Consider the following 19108-nt stretch of genomic DNA (forward strand, 5'->3'; position numbering starts at 1 on the left):
GGCAAAACCCTTGATAAATTCAACCCATGGTATTTTTATCAAATGGTTTGTTAAAGCATCTATTAAATCCCCCTTAAAAAATGTGTCACAAATTGATTTCTAGAGTTATAATTAATAAAGTCATTAACTAATGTCTATGTTTTTGCAAAATGGTTGTACATGACTATACCCAATATTTTAGGTTTCTTAGGAGAGTCAAACATATCCATTTTAGTTATTACATTCTCTAATGTACTTGCACCCAAAGAAGAGAAATCGTGCATAAACATCATCATATAAATGGGACAACAATTAATATAATCACTTTCTTATTTATTCTATTATCTCTACATAATTAACAATCAACGTACTTTCTACATTTTTACACATTTTTATATTTTTATTTTCTTATATATATCTAATTCTCACCCATAAAAGTGTACAAAATTATAAATAATAATATTGGTATCATAATTAGTTGCCAAAAAAAATAAAAATTGGTATCATAATTAATGGCTATAAGAATCAACAACATTATCGCATTGTGTAACCTAAAAGTACATTTATTAGGTTAATTCTTAAGCACAAATATGGTAAATGCATGTCCATTAAAGTATTAGAAATTAAAATCTTTTGTTCTTATGCAAGTAACACCTTCTTACTACTTCATGCATGAGTATTCCAACTGCTATCATCATTTGAACTATTGTGGGGGAAAAGAGAGAATTGCAAGGGCACTTTTATACCAATCACAAAGCCAACACAACTCCCTTATGCACCATCTAAATGAGGTGGGGCTCTTCCCTTCACATACAATACCATGGACAAGAACCTCATAGGGAGAACATAGAGGTAACAAGTGTAAATGACTTTGTAATCAACATGCATGTCATCAAACCTAATACCTTGGCCAAGAATTTCAATAAAAGAATGTGTATACCACTAATCTCCAATAGTTAGATCCCTAAATAGAGGCACTCTCTAAGATGTAGCATTTCTACACAAATTTACAACACAAACAATGTATCTTGTATGAGATAGAGATGCATGTTCACATACTAATATCCAAAGATGACATAATAGTCCTAAAAACAAAATGGATTTATGACCTCAACTATGAAATAAATTTTGAAATACCTAGTTGTGCAAGAGTACGTACATGATAGAGATGGAGGGGTAGGTCCATAGAACCTTTCCTTACTCGCTATCAACAACTTAGCCTTACACACACTAAGTGTATGATAACAATTACAACATTTATCTCTCCATATTGAAACATGCTTGAGTGCATAAAAATGTTCAATTTATTAAGGCTGAGGTGGTTATGCAACCCCTTCCAAGATTGTAACATTCTCTAATTAGTTTGTCGTTTGCTACTACCCACTTCTCATTCCAAAGTTCACAATGTTATAGTGTGTATATCAATTATTCTTTGCACAAACATGCTAATAATTGAACTATTGTCTTTACCACAATAGATGTTTTGTTGTAAATATCAGTCCACTTGACTATGATTTCTAGTTTCATGATATGGCATTGTAATCACACAACAATCTTATAGAAGTAGCACAAGCATCGAAGCATTGGTATAGTTCACCAGAAATCAATTGAAAAAAAATTAAAATACAAGCCTCAAAGAATAGCAGTAGTCTACAATATTTGTCAATATTACATTTGTCTTCACTACTTATGCATATAATAGGATACTTTGTGATCTAGCCATAGTTCTTTTCTAGCACTTTGAGACATCTTTGTAAATGTGCTTTGACTTTCATGAACACATATTTGCCTTCACCACTTATGCATGTAGTAGGGGATCCTTTGTGGTCTAGCCACAATTCTTTTCTAGCACTTACAAGACATTTCTACAGACATTTTACTTTTCATTTCATAAAAATAGTTGTATTAATGACAAGCTTAATTCTAAGGCATTTCATTGTTCACCCCAAACAAGACACAAATGACATTAAACATGAGTAGGACAAGCAATGGTACGATAAATGTAAGGCATAAAGTAGGTGAAAACAAGCACTGGAGACAAGTGACAATCAAGTTATAGTTGCTACACCTTATGTATGAAAAAGCCCAAATCAAATATATTTCCCACCTTGACCATGACATTGTCTTATCACATCAATCTAAAGGAGTGGATAATCTCAAAAGTTTACACGTAATATAAAAAGATACAATTATGGATAGAGATCATACAATTGGAATGACAATCTAAACAATTTCTGCTTATTAATTCATGAGTTCTAAGGTACAATCTAAACAGTGTTTCCCTTCACTAGATTCATACACTTGTTGCAACATACCAAACCACAAGGTAGACTTATTCTACAATGAACCCACAACAATCTCTCCATATTAGACCTCTTGCTACTAATGCAAACCCTTTGTTCAACTCTTCCTCATACAAATGACAATATATTTCTACCAATCTTTTCATCTTCTTTCAATTTTGGGCTCTTGCAATCACAATTGAATAGTAAGAGAGATAAACTTTTAATTTAAAATTAGCCTTGTGTGGGGGTCTGTGTTCTGTCACAAATTATGATGTGCACTTTCCATAATGGGAGATGCTAGACAAAACTCTCTTCTTTGTGCAATGAAGATGCTCTCTCTAGGCCATCAACTTACCTGATCACTAGGCATCCTTGACTTGGTCCAATGATGGAGAACTTACAAATTCTATTTGTAAAGGCTAAGATATGTACACCTCTTATATGAAATACAAATATGTTATAAACTAGCAAACCTATCTTTAAAAGAATATAGGTAAAGTACACTGAAGATATCATATTTGTTCATTATTATACTTAAAAATTATTATATTATTATATTTCTATTAAACTATTGACCAAACCAAAAAAAAATATTAAGACTACATCATCATCATCATTATTAGATGAATTGATTGAGATAATTGTGAAGTTAACTAATTACATGATGAAGATAATTGATTGATCAGTTAAATTCAAGGTAAATGAGAATTAAGAAATGAAACTAAAGATAAAATAATAAAAAATAAAAAATTATAATAATTAAGTTTTTAATTTTTCACTATATAAACTCTAAACCAGATCATTCTATATCATGAAGTATAAAAAGATCATTAATACCCTCGTTTACTCTACTGAACAGCGTAGCAGTGTCATAGCTCTCTCCTTGCCCCGTCCTCCTGCAAATGAACGTAAATCATATCATTTAACTCTAATAACAAATAAGAAGAGTTGCATTCTACCCAACACAAAATTTACTAAAAAAATTTCACAGATGGTTTAAACGAGTATCGTCGCCTGAGAGATTCGAACTCTCGCGGGGAAACCCCATGTACTTAGCAGGCACACGCCTTAACCACTCGGCCAAAGCGACTTGTTGGAGTTATCTATCAGAAAGATGTAATTAATACACATTATTACGGGAAAGGTTTTAATTAACACTTCATCATTAGGGGAGAGATCTTAGTAGTTATCCATCTTAATTTCATGCATCTTACATTTATAAATTGTACATCAGATCTTAAAGTTATTGTTTTAATTTTTTTGATAGTTATATGTACAAAGGTAAAAAAAAGTTTTGAAGATTCATTATAGAAGATTAAAAAAAAGTTTTCATTTATAAGTGATGTCTAATTGCAACCACTAAAAAATTGTACAATTGATCTAATACATATTCCTCTAATAAATTTTTTTTATCAATACATATGCACAAATGTCCTTTTAATCATCCACTATGGTTAGCAATAAAGTTGCACAATTCCAATTAAATATTCAAATTTTAACTACTAGGTGTACAAGTGGACGACTATTGGTACATTTAGAATATTTTAGCGAGCTTTTAATTATCACCTATGAGTTGTTTTCAAAGATAGTAATTAGGAGGTTAAGTGGACAAGAACATAGTGATTATTGGTACATGTGTTCCCCTACACAATTTTAAATGACCTTTTCATTATTCACATATATTTTGGGCTAACAAGTTCATTATATTTTGTTTTTTTGTTGCCACAGGGTATCCCCATGACCCAACTCATATGTTAGGTGCATCGGGTGACATCCAAGCCTCGAAGTCAAACCTGAGACCAATGGGGAGCAAACCCACGACCCAAGCCAACTCCGCTACACGTGCAAGAAAGTTCATTACATTTTCATTGCAAGTACAATATTTATTTTTAATCATACACTAATGTATAATATGTATGCTAACAATAATGTATAAATAGATTGAGTAAAAAAAAATTGATATGTAATACCAAACTAGAAATCTAAACCCTTTGTATTAATTTGCAGAAAAATATTACATTGATTTGGCTCATTAGTAGCTACAACCTTTATACAAATAAAATTTATGGAGATACCCCATTCAATCTTTTTCAACTTATAGACAATCATTTATACATTGACAAAGGCATGATTCTACCACAAAACTTTACCCCTCGTAAAAACTTACTACTTAATTTTATATGTTCCAGTGTCCTCCTCTCCTCTCCTCTGTTGCTTTGGCCCCTCCAACATGTCTTTCATGATTTCTAACCTTTCCAACACTTGTCCTCTCCAATGGTCTTTATCTATGATCGTGCTTCAAATGATGAATGACTATAGCAAAGCATTGAAATGGTTATACCCTCCTTCTTTGCATTCCAATTCCAGTAACCATGCAAAGAACATCGATGAAATGTTTGCATTTGTCTTATATTTGTGATCTATATTCATAAATTCATCCCCCAACAACATTTTAATTTCTTGTAGCATCATTGGGAAATGTTGTTTAAATACTTTCCTCTATCTTTCATCAAAAATCTCACCTTTAAAGGCAATCTAGTGCTCCTTAGCATATAAGTTGAAATCAACTTCCATTCTCCTTGTTAACCCTCTTTGTTTGATGCACAAAAATACCTCCTTTGTCCTTTTATTGTTGTTCACCAACTCAAACTACCCCATTGAGACTATCCCCTATCCTTTAAACCAATCTTTCACTCATTAATAACACATTAATTTTATTTACCTTTGCATGTAGTTCATCACTTGAATTCATGCCATATATCCTACAACACCAATCCATTGTCCTCCTCTGATCTTTCCACCACCCAACATGCCAATTGGTCTGTTGTTGAATTTCCTTCCCTATATATGGGCTATTAAAAAACCATCACTCTCCAGAAATTGTCAAATTGGCTCCAAGTATTTATGTAATTTCCATTGGGGTCCTTTTCTTTTAATGATATTCAAAATAATTTGGTTGTCTTCCTCTAAATGAATTTCTCTAAAACCGTCTCCCCATTTTCAATGTGAACCAATCAAATCACATGCATTTATGCTTCATGATTGGTTCCCTTCACCAAATTTTTTGGATTCAAAGGCTATCATGTTTTTTTTTTCAATCCCTTACCACACAACCTACTCCCGATGGCCTTAGATTTTCTCTAAGGCCCCATAAAAATTTACTTTCACCCAACTTTCCTTGGGGTTGTCCACTTGACTTCATTTTTCAAAACCTTCTCCAAATTAATCTACTCCATCCCATTAATGAGAAATTTGAGTAGAATTTTTTTTAATATAATGATTTATTTATAATGAAGAGTAAGAATACTTTGGTAATAGCTTCAATGGAATATTCATTTATTTCCAACCAACATGCATGTGCTCCTCTTTTTTCTTTTTTTTTAAAGAGGCATATATGCATCATCCTTCAACATGAATATCATTGGTACATGAAAGTGGATGGATATGTGGAGATCAACAAGATAACAAACCCTTGATACAAAAGTGAACGTGAGTCCTTGGCGATCTATATTCTCAAAGCGGTTCAATTTTCAAAAAACACAATATGGTTATATGTGTACTGTAGCATAAAGTTTATCTACATGAAAACAATTTTGAGCTACATTAAAATGAATGGTAAATTATTTTACCATAAAATTGGTAGTTATTAGTCATTGTTTGTGATAAATTTGATTATGTAAATTTTATTGTAGCAGTATAAATACTCATATGTTATAATAGACATATACGGCACTTAGGATTTCCATATTACCAAAGAAGCAGAAATATTTCCTTTTTCACTTTATCGAGCTTTCTCTTTAGGTAATATTTAGGCAGAGAAATCTCTACTTAAATATCAAATGGTTTAATGGTATATATATCACTAATAGTTGGAAAATATTAACCCGATAATTGCATGATGAATTTGATGGAGGAAGAAGAGTGCTAGTGCTAAGGGGGGGATAAAAATTCACCTCCATCATCACACTTTCTTCTTGCTTATTGTTATCTCTTTCTTCTTTGGTTTTGTAAGTTTTTTAGTTATGTTGTGTCTCTATTACTTTAGGTGTCTTTCATTTTAGAGTTTTATATCTTTTGTTTTGAATGTTCTATGCCTCATACTGTCAACCTTGTAGGTATTTAGGGTTTTTTCTTAGGGTTCTTAAACTATTGTTGGGATTGGTTATGGTGTTATTCGAGTGCTTTCCCCATGAGAGAGTGGTATGGTACAAGCTTTGTACTCACCTAAGAGTATGAATGTATCTTTAATATGAATACATTGAAATTGATCATACAAGGTCTAAGAAAGGTGACTTAGATGGGAGATCTTACAAAAAAATGTTGGGTTCAGAGGAGGCCTCTACAATTCTAGAAGGTGCAAATCTTATAGAAAATATATGAGAATAGAAAGGGTACTCTGAATAATATAACACTTCTATGAAAAACTTGAGAATATGTCCCAATGAGGAAATGGTAAAGTCGTTAGACAATGAAGAATGAATGTTGAAAAATGTGAATATATTTAAATTAAGGATAACCCACTGTCTCAAAAATTCTTTGATGGTTGGGTTTTGACTATGTGGGAGGAAATTTGATATTTGTGTTACTATACATAAGATGGTTAAAAGGGAGTATTATTTATTTGTTTTGAATATGTTGATTTGTAGAAATATATAATAAAGAATAAATTCTAAATATCATTTTTTTTAACTCTATCTTAGGACCTAGTTATTAAACCTAAATATGTAGCTTTTTACTCTTCTCCTAGATATTAAGGTTTATTTGTCTCATTTAAATGCAATAGTGCTAATCTCCTTAGATTTGATTAAGGATTTTATGGAATCTAGTATTGCATTTTTATTGCATAACAAAGAGGTTTCCTCTAAATTATTAGTGTATACACATAAAATTGGCTATGAGCAATTAAATAAATATTTAATATTTATTTAATAATTATTCATCTATTAAATAGTTAATTTAAAAAATTTAATTTATTTAATTCATTTCATGTCCTTCTATTAATTAATTTAATTGAAACATTTTATTAATTAATTTGTTATATCCTTTTCTTCTAATCAATTAATTAAATATCTAATATTTAATTATTCCTCTATCTACTATCCTATAATCTCATTAATTAAATAATTTATTAATTATTTGATCCCTTTTCCAACTCACCTTTCATTCTCCACGTCACTTCTTCTTTGCCAACTCATCCATCATGTGGCTAAATTAATTCAACAAAATTAAATTAAATTAAATCATTTATTAGCCACTTATCTCCAACTTCCAAAATAAATGAAATATTGTGTACGTACACATATTTCCTAACCTTCTTCTATATTCTCTCCAACATCTCTATATCTTAGGAGGACTTGAGTCCACTTGTCCTCTCATTCCTACATCTTCTTCAACTATCCTATATCCTCTCAAGTCTTCAACTCAGTCAAGGTGAGATGATCGACACTTGTCTTCTCCTTTCCCCTTTCTCTCAACCTTCAACCTCTTGCTCATAGCCATCCAATTTGCAAGATTCAATCATGACCGTTGAACTCTACCACCTAAGCTCGTGCACTCAAAATCTATAAAAAGAGGTCTCCTAAGCCATTTTGAAACTAATAGCTAATCATAAAGTCATTCTAGGAGTCTTTATCTTGCATCCGTGAGTTTGAGTTTGAAGCAATTAGCAATTTTAGAATTATTATCATAGCTTAATATCATGTTAGCTTAAATCGTTTGCATATTTATCTCATAGTATTAGTTAACTATCAGTCTATTCTTCATATACCATCTTGTAAGTTACTAGTGTTTGTTTGAGATAAAATCATCCACAACCAGTGTCAATGGAGTTAGGACACAATGAGACATAAATCATGAAGGTATAATCTCTTTTATTTACTTTTATTTTATGTTGTTTCATTGGTTGAAGCTAAATATTTCATGTAGCTTTCTTTTATATTATATGATGGATTAACAAGTTTCGGGACATTTATCTGGAGTTCAACTTTCGCCTCAACATTTTTGGCACCCATCATGGGGCTCATACCTCGTAAAACTTCTAATATCCTGTCTTTTTCTTGCTTAACGCATTTGTAATATGTTTCACGCCTGTGTGGAAAAGGACAACGCTTTTGGCAGTTAGATTCACGCTTTTGTGCTATAGGCTAGCGTTTTTATGTTGTAGGTTAGCACTTATGTTCAACAGGTTAATGCTTTTGGTAGTTAGATTCGCGCTTTTGTGCTATAGGTTAGCATGTCTATGTTGTAGGTTAGTGCTTATATTCAGCAGGTTAACGCTTTTGGCAGTTAGGTTAGCGCTTTTGGTCAAGGATTCATGCATTTAGTCACTCAGAGCAGCGCTTATATTCAACAGGTTATTGCTTTTGGCAGTTAAATTAGTGCTTTTGATCAAGGATTCACGCATTTTGTCACTCAGGACAATGCTTTTGTGTCTCAGATTTGTGCTTTTGTGCTATAGGTTAGCGCTTTTGAGTTAAAAGATAGCGCTTTCATTAGATTAGCGCTTATGTTCAATTCCCAGGAAATTTTTTTAAAACTTTCAATATGCTAACAAACTTTTTTTGTAGGTCCGAATGTTCAAGAACTAAGAATTTGAAAACTACTGACATATCTGTGTGCAGGGTTATTTTGAAGTAAAATTTATGCATTTCCTCACATAGTTAATTAGGAGTTTATTTTGGAGAGTAAAATATCATATCTTGTTCATCTAGTCTAACTAGGAGGATAATCAACAACATGCAACTTGCATTTGAGTGTCTTCTTTAAAGTAGTTGCACATGGATTTTAGAAGGCTTAAAATAAACCTTTGTCTTTTGTGCTTGTTGAAGTAGTAGGCGAGTATACTCTCACCCTCATACGGTGATCAGAAAACCAGACCTATTTCCTTCATGTGTAACCTTTAGAGGGCATGCCTTCCTGAGCTGCTTTGAGGGGGCCAGTGAGAGGGGAACGACCCAAGTGGAAATAGGCTAATACTGAGTCCTTCCGATCCACTCTAAATAAATCGTGTCTCTGACGAAAGTCATGAACAACATGTGCTGATTAGTTCATACCAACACTATGTTTCCCCATAAACCCTATAGAGCATAACCTCTATAGGTTGGGAACCTTTTGTATTTATAGAGTTTAAAGTGTCGCATGTATGACCACATGACCAGAAGCCATTACTAAAAATATTTTGTAAAGTTGTCAAAATCCTTTTAATTGTTGGCACAAGAGGTCAGACCTCTGAAGCGGATCACAAACATACGGTTCTTAGTAGAGATATGAAGTTTTCCATGGGGATTTCTCATGGAAACCGGTGCATGGTTTCCCTAGAGAAGTGAGTGTCAAGGGTGGAGTCAGTGGGGTCAAGCACCTTAATATCCTCTTTGAATAGCGTAGCCTCGAGGGAAACCCCATGTGAGATTCAACAATTATTGTCTCAGCCTGGCATAGGATTTGTGCTTGCTTGTGCACTTTCATCTCCAAAACATTGTGTCTTTTGTGTCTATAAAAACGTTCGAAAAAATGGTCAAAAACTTGAAAAATCATTAGTCTGAATTGAGCAGAAAAAACTATCACAGATCTTCAAACTAGCCAAACAATCAAGTTTATCAATCTAATAGGTTATTTCCAAAGGTCTCATAAGCATAAAGTCTCAACAAGTTGTTGATTCAACCATCTCAAGTGCAAAATCATCACTACTATTAGTTTCTTATCAGGATACATCAAATCCTTTATCAAGAAACTTATCATATCAACATTTGTTCATTATCTTGGATATATCATTTCTATTTTAACCTAGGTTATATCAAAACCAGGATTGCACTCACATTGGAATCAAACAACTTGAAAATCATTATATGCTTATATGACTTTTCAATATCGCCTCAAGAAGAGAAAACCAAGTTGGAAGGCTATCTTGAAGAAGAGGATATTTTTGTATATCAATTGCAAAATCTTGTTGAAACATAGAACATTCTTAAATCCTTATCGCAACTATCTAAACGGTCACGGAACTGAGTTTGATGAAGAACCTCCTCATACACAGGCTATGCAACAATAAACCGCATTGGAACAAAGTATCAATAGGGGTGGAAGAATCAATTTATCATATCTACCTACACCTTTGATTACTTATTGAGTCATTTTCCAAAGATCAAAAGCTCTAAAATTATCGCATGCCAATTTTGAATAGAGAGAGACAGGAAGAGTTGAGAAAACAACAAAAACAAAAACAAATGGAAGAGAAAAAAAAATCTCTCTTTGATCAAGATCCCACCTGTCAAGAACCTTATGATGATCCCCTAAGATTTTGGTATTCCATCCGCGATGATCCCCTTTCATCTGAAGAACAAAGTGTCCTTTCAAGTACCATTCAACATCCACCTCCTAAGCAAGATCATGATATCCCTTCCATTGCCTTCAATGATCTAATTTAAAATCAAGAGGAAAGCACAAACTCAAATGATCCTATTCCAAGTCAAGATCAAGGTATCCCTTCATCCTCCAAATCCATTTTGGGTCCTTTTATTCCAAAATCTAAGTCTTCCTTCTTTCCATCCATATTGGGACCTTATGTCCATTCATCCATTTTTCATATGACCCCTATCTATCCTATCATTAATCAATATGAGCAAAGGCACACGTCTTTGAACACCTTCCAATCATCTACCTACATCAACTTGTCTAAAAGACCTCCACATCATTCCTTTTCATCTAGGGATCCCATTCCCTCTAAAAGTGATTCAGATGCCAAGCATAAAATCAACAAGTCTAAGAATCCATATGCATCCAAAGATCTACATGTTCAATCTAAAAGACATGTCACATCAAAGAAAAATCTGATCCAAAAGCAAAAAGCAACGTCCAAAAGGCTACAGAAATCCTTTAAGTAAAAAGAAAAATCAGAATCAATGTGGATGCCCATAAAAGCATTACAATTCAAAGGACAATCAAAATTGGCATCTACACTTGTTGTTCCAAAAGATTCTTTCAACCATCTGTCTAAACATTTTCCACTTTCCAAATCTATTCTTCCATCATTTCCTTTATCTATTTTGGGTCCTTATGTCCCAAAATTCAATTTTCCTTCATCACTTCATCACCTCTCAAATTGTGTTCCCATGTTCATCTCGATCTTCAAATATCCTATCTAATATCTAACACCTCTTTCCATTCTTCCATCCCTTTCATTCAATCCTTTACATAAATCCATCATCTATGAAATAGGCGTTTGTGTCATTTTGTCACATGCTCACCCACGTTCGATTTTATGTTAGTCCATTTCCTAGATATTTATTCATGAAATGCTTCAAAACCTGAGGTTGTTCCTCTTTAACATTATCTTTTGGTTAGGATGCACACTAAATCTAGAATGGAACCACTTATCGTATCTTGGTACTGACAACTTTTGATTACTATATCTCATACACTTAATCAATTGCTCTTAATCATAGTGATCTTTTAGTTGAAGACATGGCTAATGAAAAATCTAAAATCTTGCTTCAGCGCCACTGTAATTATCAAACCCATGTAAGTTTCATCACTTACAAACCAATGCAAGCAAAATAAGAAGAGCAAAAAGAAATATCAAAAGATCAAAAGCATGAGCAAGAAAAGAAATATAAAGAAAAGAAAAATTAAAAAATGCAATGAAATGCAATATCAAAAAGCTTGGCTATGGGAACATGCAAATAAATCCATCGAGGCTATGGTGATGAATACTAAGAGGGGGGGTGAATTAGTATATCAAAAAATGCTAAACTTAAACTCTTAAACAATTAAGCAGTTAACCGGTATAACAAATTTACTAATAAATTGGTTAAGAAAAATGCAAACCAAATAGCAAATAAAGCATTCACCCACAAGAGCACAATCACCATAACGCAAGAGGTTTTGATGTGGAAACCCAAATGGGAAAAACCATGGTGAGCGGAAGCTCACAAGTAACTATCTGCAGAATAGAAACCAGACCGGTTAAGGTCATACAATGTTCTTCACTAGAACGGATCCTATTAGGAATCTAGATCTCTGTTAGGAGATAAGTCAAGTTAAAGACTACCTTGTGAGAGGATTTCAGATTCACAATTGTGAACCACCTTGTTAGAGGATTTACAAAGGTTTTGCCAGGCCTACCCGGTTAAGGGTTTCAGACTTGTCGAAGATATGAGTAATCAACAAGTAGATGATCTAGATACTAGCACAGTATGCTTGGTTAAATCCTTGATAGCTCATTGTTAATGCACAATTAGGATTACTTCAATCTTCAATATCTCCACACTCTATTTCTTCACACATACCTAATCTTCTCTCCTATAATCGCACATACAAAACCCTCATCAACTACTAAAACCTTATCCACTCCTAAAACCTTAGACATGATGTCCTTATAAAGGAATCTAATTTCATGTCGGTCCAATAGGATTACATTACAAGTTCCTAGGTTCAGTGCATCTAGACACATTTGGTAACACGACACAAAATCACCGCCAAAGTGTCGGTGGATGATAACTCATCACAAAGTAATACCGGTTCATTATCGATTACTGGTTCATATATTTTACCAATTACCGGTTGTCACAATGAAGACTGGAAAAATGTTAACTACCGCTTTGTTCCTTTGTACTGCTTTGGGATCCTCAAACTACTTGAGGTCTTCATACTGCTTTGGGTCTTCAGTTAGTTTGTGACCGATAAACACCTTTTGCAATACACCGATAGTCTAAAGACTATAATACATAATACTAGTTGGAACAATTACCAGTTGAACATAACTCATACATAAGGAAGTGATCATAAAACAAGTGTGTGTCCATCAATGAAAATCACAACATCATCAAAAATGCCAACATATGTGATAGGGAGCTTGGTAGGTAAGTGCTCACAAGACTAGTTTTGCTCAAAAAGATCAATTTATTGACTAAGGACTTGTAGTGTCTGTTGTATATGACTATCCAATCTGTCCTATTGTTGTAATGCCAAGTCCTCCATGGTTGACTTGCCTAACAAACTCCCTTTTTGGTGATGACTCTTGCCCATGCACAAAACTACTCAAAATACTTAACCCTTCCAACTACACTTGCTCTTGCTTGGCTCTTGGGGCTTTCAACCTTCAGTTTCAATGTGTAATAGGGGTCTTCCACATGGAAATGCAAGGGCAGTAAGGTATTATTCACTTTTCAATGCTCATAATCTTGTTTTAGATCTATAACCCTCAACTTGCTCAAATTCATTAATAAGGCTCAACTACCCCCAAATGAGGCTGCACACTGTCTATGGGTCCCAAGTACACTTGTTGGACTGTTTGAAATTTTTTCATTATGTTTCATAAGCCTCCAAGTTCCATTCTCCCATCGGGTTCATGCATTCTACAAAAACTGTCATTTTGTTGTGTGTTATGCAGCAGGGCTACTAGCCCGTGGAGGCCTAATTGGCCTTATTTTGCTTCCACCAATCAACGATGGTCCTTTCCACCACAAATCTTGTTTGGAATTATGTTTTAGGAGTGTAGGCTCAAGGATTTTTGAGGTTTAGCCCTCTGTTAGTGTGGATTTAAGACTGTCCACTTTTTATGGCATAATTTGAGGGTTTTGTAGGGTTTGGAGTAAGCAATATTTGAAAGTCTCTCTCACTCCACTCTTCAAGCCTCCTCCATGGTAAAGGACCTTTGCCACATCTCAAGGAACTTTTCCCTACTTTTACCCTACAAGGAAAATGTCAAACACTTGGCTGACAAGAAGGAAAACAGTGCAATGCCTCTGTCACTGTCTTTTCACTGCCTTTTGACAGTCAACTAATGTCTTCACTTTAAACCTACACAAGGAAGTATTTGTATAGAGATAATACCTCAAAGAGGTCTGAGAAGCATTAAAGGAACTCCTATTACATTTCCCTTTTCATTACAAGGCATGGATGATGCTTTTGGAAGCACCCCAATGAGCATTTTGCAAATACCTTATACAAAACAGTGTACTCACTATTTGTTACAAAATAGGAATGTTTGATACAATGAATCTAATCCAACAAGACAAGGTGATGCTAAACACTCTTGACCTCACTCCCAGACCTCTGCCTCATTGATTTGTCCATTCCAAATTACTTTTGGATGACAATCTTGAGTTTTAATCATGAACTAGCCTAGTTGCTCCAACTTGCCTAGTTCACACTCAAATGCATCTTCAAACCACCTTTTTGGCACAAAAAGAAAGGAATGTACATTATATACACATGGATCAACTTGGAAGAATCCATTGAAGGGATCCCAGACCTGGATCAACCAAGTTGACACATTTTACAACTCCAAACCCTTGGCAGGGCAGCAAGCTCACAGTTATGAAATAATTTTACACAAACCAATTTCCAAAGTAGAATAGTACAAAAGTCACTTGGAAGGCATTAAATGACCCATATAAACACTTCCTAGAAGGTACAGTATGGACTGTTACTCTAAGAAGCAACAAAAATAGTGAAATAAACCAAAAGTTCATGATTTGTATTGAAAAGCACTTGCTCAAACAAAAACCAACCCTTTCCAAGGAAAATGAAGGCCTTATATAGTTTCTCCAGTTGGTTTTTCAAGCCCTTGTATGGACAAGAGGCTTCAATAATTACATTTTTCAAGAAAATGGCAATTTTGACAACTTTCTTAAGCCAAATGACAACTTTTCTTGCTCACAAAGGCATTTTTGAAAACCTAGCCTTATCAACTTGCCTAAAAAACTTAGACATGCTTAGAAACACTAAACAAACATGTTTCAATGCTCTTGAAGCCATTAGGAGACCTTTTTGGCAATTTTTCACATTTTTGCCAAAAATTGTCAACTCAAGGCCTAAAAGGCATAACTTGATCTCTAGAGCCCAAAATGAGATCAAAACCACTAAACATGATCCAAAATAACCTAACACAAGACTTTACAAACATAAAAGCATTAAAAACCCAAAAATGGGAGTTTGACTCAACTAGGTGCTCATGCACCAATATGGATGCCTGGTTGGCAATGGAACAATATTCGTGATATTACAACGATAACCTCATCGGAGCTATGGATGCTTGCTAGAAGTGAGACTCTATCTAGGATGCTTTTGAAGTCAGGGTAACTCATGTAGCTAGCCATGTTGGATTCTAATGATAATAATGATCATATGAGCCGGAATGAACTCACTTGCACACACATGGGTAATCAAAGACTAAGTACCTTGATCCAGTTTGGGATTCTTCTTCCCTTTTGAGTCTGATTCCTAGTTGATAGATATGTTTGATTGAGTTTCTGGAGGTTCTAAGTGTGGGTTGGGTCTCTATCTTTCAAAATTTCAAGGACACTTATTCGGGTGGCGTTAGATGTTGTGACAATCTTACATATAGCCCTTTTTGCAAATGAAGACCTCTATACTTGGGGGCAAAAGTCCATCCACTCTATTCTTCCTACCATATATCCCCTTACCCTTCCCCCAATATCCATTACCCTATCTAAATTCATCATTATCTATGATTTTGCTTCACCTTATCCATACCCTCTAGTCCATACCATCTATCTTATCTATTCATTGCTTCCATCATCCCTCACTATCTATGATCTTATTTATCCTATCTCTATCCATATCCTCTTTTCCATCCTTTATCTTGATCAAAACTAAGGACAAAACACGATTTTGAAAAGCTCTTGACATGCCCCTTCATGTTCCATAATAAGTTACCTCCATCTTTCACCCATTCATCTTCACCTCAAAGTTCATTCATCCATTCATAATATTCCTTGTCTTGTTAGACATTGGGACAAACAAATACATCTTGTTTCTAATTCAAAAATTCTAAAAAGCACAAATTGTCCAAAAACCAAAAATGAAAAAAATCAACAAAATCAAATAAAAAATTAAAAATCAAAGTATGACAACATGGACCATCCATCAAATCAGATTAACATCAGGCAAACTCTCAAGGACTACAATCAAACTGATCAACATGTCTTGTTAATCGATCCATATATTAGCATCAACGTGTCTTATACAGGGAAAGGTATGCTTGAAACTAGACAGGTCGGTCTTATACGAGGTACTTACTCTTTGGAACCAAACATTCATGTCAATCATTGAACAATCAAAATAATGACATAGATCAGTGTGACTGTGAGATTTTGTCCTAGTTAGTCTTGTCTTTATCAATTGATGGCAACACATATTTCATCTCTCTAAAAATAAAAATAAATAAAAAATAAAAAATCAAGAAAAATACAGAAAAAATTATAACAATAAAAAAATGCAATAAATTTAGATGGTGAAAACCTGGTAAACAGGTGCTATCTAAAAGTGGGTTCTTCCATCTATGAGATCTCTTTGCGCATATATCCATCGTATGGCATCTATCTATCCTATCGCATATATCCATCCTATTGTTTCCATCTATCCTAGCTTATCCATTTCATCTTTCACATTCATTGCTTTGAACCTTACCAATAATTATCAATATTTGACATACTTAGTGTAGTCACTGTCTTGGATTTTATAAATCATATATGCATTATATCCCACCACGGTTTGGATTTTGATCATTTTTTTCATACATCCATAATAAAGTTTTGTTTTCGCTGGGGGAAAAATCCTAGTTCCTTTTGCTAAGGTGATCTTTTAAATCTTTGAAAATCCAAAACATTTGCAAAACTTAGAAAAACAAAACACCTAGGGTTTTGAAACAGATAACGAGCAACAAAGCAACAAAGATCAAGGCATTTTGTAACAACTAAATCATGAAACTCAGAAAACAAAGATTCAACCAACAAGCAATAAAGGATTATCAATGATTATTGATCAAGATGATTATATCAGTTAATGACCATGATAAAATGTGAATGACATACAAGATTCAGTGTTTATATCTTGATTTATTGCTAATGATGTACTCTATGTGACTCAAGGATGTCCATGACTAGAGAAGCTATGATGGGGCATGATTATTTTCTTTGTTTGTTGTCTGTGGTTTATCTCTTATTAAGGTATGCAGTTGTTTAAGGATATGACCAGTAAAAGATCAAGGAGGATGTTCCACGTCATGCATGAAAGGGGATAATCCTTGTCTGTTCTACAAGAAATACTCAGGTCAAATTGATTCGTCATATTAAGTTGCTTGTATAAACTTGCTATATAAAAATGCATGTAAGAAATGCTCAGGTCAACTTGAATCATTATGTCAAGATGCTTGTATTTTCTTACAACATTTTAAAAGCTCAATGATGAAATCAAGCACTGTTATAAGACAACATGTGAAGAATGGAAGTATCATTTTAGTTAGATCATTTTAGATTAGCTCATTATTCATATACATTATAAGCATTCATTGTCAGTTGCATTATAAGAATTTCATTCCATTTAGAGATCAATGGTTATAAATAAAGATTGAGTTTACTTGGACAAACCAAAACAATTTGCATTTAGTTTCATTCATTTCATTAGGTTTGCATTTTGATCATAATCATTTACATTGCATTAGTTTGCATTTCATTAAGTGTATTTCATAGTAATGTAGTATATCATCATTATTATTTGCATTAGGATCATTATCATTGTAGTTCTTTTTATCCATTAAGGTCATTTAGTTGCATCTTTGCACTTGGATTCATTTATCATCATAAGCATTGCATATAAGCATCCATTGCATAAGTTTCATCAAGCATAGCATTCATAATCATCATTTGCATTTAAAATTATCAAACTTGAAATCAAATACATTTCATGTAGATCATTTGCATTTCAAATCATTATATGCATACACATTAAAATTAAAAAAAAATCAACATTCATTTGCATGCGTGATCATTAGAAGCATTCTCATATAGATCATTGCATTTGCATCATTTAAATAAAGCATTATGGAATTAATTTCATTTGCATCCATGATCATCAAAATCAAAAATCAAATGCATTTTCATTTCATCATCACTGCATCATATAGAACATCATCATGAAAATAAAGGAAATAAAATATCATCATAACATCATCCATCATTGCATATATATAATCTATATCAATGCATATAGATCATTATCATATAGAGTAACATACATAATAAATAATGAATCATCAACATCATATAGGGTCCATGTCTACATATCATCATAAAACAATAAACAGTCCAAGTATACAATGATATCAAAGAAATATTCAATAAAATACAATGTCCCATGATATAAATCAATGTCCCATATCAATATGTCAACTAGGACGAAGAGAACCACTTTTTTCAGATGTTGTAGGCCTTGTTGATCATCCTGTTTCCCCCTGGATGAATCAATACATCTAGATCCTCTTGAAACATGATATCAACAACATGTCAGTTCTTGATCCAATAAATCATTTTGATCAATCAATCAACTATTTTATCCTCTCACTTGAGATTTCTATCAATCTCTTTGACCACATATTAGTGACGTTCATTCATCATGAGGTTACACATCTAGTCTATCCATTCTTGAGTTTACATCATTATCGTTCATCAATCATGAAGTCAATCAAACTCTATCCTATCAGATCATCAAAGATTTGATTTTATATCATTGACTCTCATTGATCATGAGTTCAATCAAACTCTATCAATCATCAAATCAAGCAAAACATCAAAGTAATCAAAGAGCGGACAATTTCATCAACCAAAGTTATAGAAATTTCAATCAATTATCCTGAGATCAATCACTCAATCCAATTTTTTTAATAATTTCATGATCAGTCTCTCGAGGGGGCACACAATCAGGATTTTTATCTTCATCAGGCGCATTATCGAGACTTGATTTAATCTTTGAAACAATATTGTCTCAACATCATTTCAAAGAGGGGAAAAATGTATACACATAACATTGGCTATGAGCAATTAAAT

The 19108-nt window shown here is 33.4% G+C and overlaps 1 non-coding gene across 1 annotated transcript; it reads right to left on the reverse strand.

The window, feature by feature from the left end:
- Positions 1-3272: 3272 nt before the first annotated feature.
- On the reverse strand, positions 3273-3354 carry TRNAS-GCU (transfer RNA serine (anticodon GCU)). Its single transcript has one exon. It is a non-coding gene; the product is annotated as a tRNA-Ser (tRNA).
- Positions 3355-19108: the final 15754 nt, after the last annotated feature.

The sequence above is a fragment of the Cryptomeria japonica genome, chromosome 6, assembly GCF_030272615.1.
Source record: "Cryptomeria japonica chromosome 6, Sugi_1.0, whole genome shotgun sequence".
Classification (NCBI taxonomy): domain Eukaryota; kingdom Viridiplantae; phylum Streptophyta; class Pinopsida; order Cupressales; family Cupressaceae; genus Cryptomeria; species Cryptomeria japonica.